This window comes from Macaca thibetana, chromosome 3 (assembly GCF_024542745.1).
Source record: "Macaca thibetana thibetana isolate TM-01 chromosome 3, ASM2454274v1, whole genome shotgun sequence".
NCBI classification, from domain to species: Eukaryota; Metazoa; Chordata; class Mammalia; order Primates; family Cercopithecidae; genus Macaca; species Macaca thibetana.
Window position 1 is genome coordinate 46,418,423 of NC_065580.1, and position 4,006 is coordinate 46,422,428.

At 38.0% G+C, this 4,006-nt stretch overlaps 1 pseudogene; it reads left to right on the forward strand.

Annotated features, from left to right (window-relative positions):
- Positions 1-443: 443 nt before the first annotated feature.
- LOC126949814 (mitochondrial intermediate peptidase-like) lies at positions 444-2,582 on the forward strand (annotated as a pseudogene).
- The last annotated feature ends 1,424 nt before the right edge of the window (positions 2,583-4,006 follow it).

Consider the following 4,006-nt stretch of genomic DNA (forward strand, 5'->3'; position numbering starts at 1 on the left):
ATCGAGAGCTTCAACAACAAACTAGACCAAGCAGAAGAAATAATTTCTGAACTTGAAGACAGGTATTTTGAAATATCACAGGTAAACAAAAGAAAGAAGTAAAGAAAGAAAGAAAAGAAAAGAAAGAAGAAAAGAGCTTTTTAAAAATGAAGAAAGCCCAGAAGTGCAAAGCGTGCACTCCTGGCTGGAGCTGCAGCACTGGGGCAAGGGTCTTGCAGCTGGGCATGGGGCTACTCCACAAACACTATGTGCCCAAAGGCTAGGCCGCTTCAGAGCTGGAGTAGCAGCCCTGTGGCCAGGGTGGGTAGGCAGGGGCAGCCTCAGAGCCGAGACCCATGTGGAAGGGTCAGCACCAGCTGGTCCCTGGTGGACTCCACCTTCAATGTCAAGCTGCAGGACTATGCTTGGACCTGTTTAGTGAGCACTAGGGTCTTTTTGGATGTCCTGAGCTCAGCGCTGCAGAAAGATTTCATATTGCACAATAAAAAGCCTTGAGGAAGACAGAATTGCTTGTGGAACATGCATGTTCCACCCCACCTGGACCCCAGATTGTGTGCATGTTTGATGAGCTCTCAGATTCCTTGTACAGAGTGGCTGACTTGGTTGAACACAAATATGGAATTATGTCAAAGTTTGCAAAAATTACTGTCTGATTAAAAAAAAAAAAATCATGGATTCCCTTGATCCAGAAACCAGGCAAGTGGCTGAACTGTTTATGTTTGATTTTGAAATTAGTGGAATCCATCTAGACAAAGAAAAGTGTAAAAGAGCAGTAGACCTCAATGTTAAAATCTTGGATTTGAGTAGTCCACATCTTATGGCAAACAACTTTCCCAACAAGACTGAGAAGCATCTCTTACCAGAACACATTCGCCATAACTTTTATCTGATGGGGATCGTATCATAATTGGTGGTCTCCATGCAGAAGCATGAGGTGACTTGGTGTGAGAAGCTGCTTACAAAATTTTTCTTTATCCCAATACTGGTCAATTAAAATGTTTAGAAGAATTGCTCAGCAACAGAGATCTTCTGGAAAAGTTGGTAGGTATTCTGTGTTTTCCCACAGGGCTCTCCAAGGAACAATAGTTAAAAATTCAGAGACTGTCGTCCAGTTCCTTGAGAAATTCTCTGACCAACTTTCTGAAAGAACTCTAAAAGATTTTGAGATGATATGAGGGATGAAAATGAAACAGAATTCTCAAAATTACAAAGTAATGCCTTGGGACCCCTGCTACCACAGTGATGTGATTCATGAACACAGGTATAATATTGAGCCTGGCTTACATTGCCTGTTTTTCTCCCTTGGAGCATGCATGGAAGGCCTGAATATTTGGCTTAACAAACTGTTGGAGATTTCCTTATATGCAGAATAGCCTGCAAAAGGAGAGGTATGTGTGAAGATGTCCAAAAACTGGCTGTCATTCATGAATCTGAAGGATTGTTGGGGTGCATTTAACTTTGATTTTCTTCAGCAAGCAGACAAACCACATCAGGATTGCCATTTTACAATCCATGGATGCAGATTAAAGGAAGACAGAGACTATTAACTCCCAGTCATAGTTCTTATGCTGAATTTTCCCCATTCCTCAAGGAGTTCACCAACTTGGCTAACTCCTGGAATGAGGGAAAATCTTGTCCATGAAATGGGACATGCTATGCATTGAATGCTAGGATGTACTTGTTACCAACATGTCACCAGAACCAGGCTGTCCCACTGATTTTGCAGAGGTTCCTTCTATTCTAATGGAGTACTTTACAAATGATTATTGAGCAACCAGTTTGCCAGACATAATTAGAATGGGCTACTGCCAAAAAAATATGGTGTCTCAGCTTTGTGAATCTAAAAAGGTTTGTGCTGCAGCCAATATGAAACTTCAGGTCTTTTATGCCACTCTGGATCAAATCTACCAGGGAAAGCATCCCTTGAAGAGTCCAACCACAGACATTCTCAAGGAAACACAAGAGACATTCTATGGCTTACCATATGTTCCAAATACTGCCTGGAAGCTGCGGATCAGCTACCTCGTGGGCTATGGTGCCAAATACTGCTCTTACCTCATGTCTAGGGCAGTCACTTCCATGGTTTGGAAGGAATGTTTTCTACAAAATTCTTTTAACAGGGCCACCAGGGAGTGCTATTGCAGGGAGATGCTGGCCCACAGTGGAGGCAAGGAGCCCATGCTCATGGTTGAAGGTATGCTTCAGAAGTGCCCTTCTATTGATTACTTTGTAAGTGCCCTTGTTTCTGACTTGGATCAGGACTTTGAAACTTTAGTCATGGATTCTGAATCATGGAAACACCCTAAATCTCTTAAATTAAGGTCATGTAGATATTGACTTTGTTATAAATGCTACAGGTGTGAAAGTTTGTTTCTGATTTCAGTGTTGACTTCTGTAATAACTTCTGAAAAACTTTAAACTCATAGAACTTGAGATAAATCATTTGTTCTAATTACATAGAAATGAAGAAAGCCTACAGATGTATGAGACACCATTAAGTGAATAAATATTCATATTATGGGTGCTCTACAAGGAGAAGAGAAGGGCAAAGGAGAGGAAAACATATTTAATAAAATCACAGCAGAAAACTTCTCAAGTCTTGGGAGACAGATGGTCATCCAGATCCAGAAAGCTCAAAGAATCCCAATTGGATTTAACCCAAGCAGGTCCTCTCTGAAGCATGTTGTAGTCAAATTGTCAAAAGTCAAAGACAATGAATTTTAAAAACAGCAGGAGAAAAGCATTAAGTCATACATAAAGGAATCTTCATTAGATTAACAGTGAACTTCCAGCAAAACATTACAGGCCAGCAAAGAACAGGATGATAGAATCAAAGTTCTGGGGGAAAAAAAAATCTGTCAGCCAAGAATATTAAACCCAGCAAAGTTATACTTTAGAAGTTAAGGAGAAATAAAATCTTTCACAGATAAACAAAAATTAAGGAAATTTACCACTAGACCAGCCTTACAAGAAATGCCCAAGGGAGTCTTACATCTGGAAGTGAAAAAATGGTAACCACCATGATGAAAACATGAGAAACTATAAAACTCACTGGTAAAGCCAATACACAAAGGAGAAAAAGAAAAGAATAAGCCTTATCACTACAGAAAACCACCCAGCTGCAACAACGATCAATCAGGAAGTAAAGAACAAACATACAAAACAAACCAGGTGTAAATATACAAAACAACCAGAAAAACATCAATAAATAACAGGAGTAAGTCCTCATCTATCAGTAATAACCTCAAAAGTAAATGGATTAAATTCCTCATTTAAAATATATAGACTGACTGACTGACTGAATTAATAAAAACAAGACCCAATAATATGCTGCCTTCAAGAAATTCACTTCACTGTAAACACAGACTGAAAGAGAAATGACGGAAAAGATATTTTATGCAAACAGAAGCCAAAAGTGAACAGGAGTAGCAATACAAACAGACTTTAAGTCAAAAGCTGTAAAGAGACAGACAAAGACATTATATAATAAAGGGATCACTTTGGAGAGAAAATGTAACAATTGTAAATATATATATACCCAACACCAGAGTACCCAGATATATAAATCAAATATTCTATCTAAAGAGATAGACTGCAATACAATAATAGTCAGGGAGTTAATTCAACACCCCACTCTCAGCATTGGATAGATTACCAAATCAGAAAAATCAACAAAGAAACATCAAATTTAAATTATGCCATAAAACAAATGGACCTAGCATATATTTAGAGAACATTTCACCCAACAGCTGCAGAATATATATTCTTTTCATCAGCATATGGAACATTGCTCAGGATTGACCATATATAAAAACATGAAATAAGCCCCCAAAATATTTTTAAAAATAAAAATTATATCAAGTATTTTATCTGACCAAAATGGAATAAAACTAGACATCATTAACAAGAGGAATATTTGAAACTATACAAGTACAAGAAAATTAAACATGCTCCTGAATGATGAATAGATGAGGAAAATGTTAAGAATAAACTAAAAAAAAAAAAT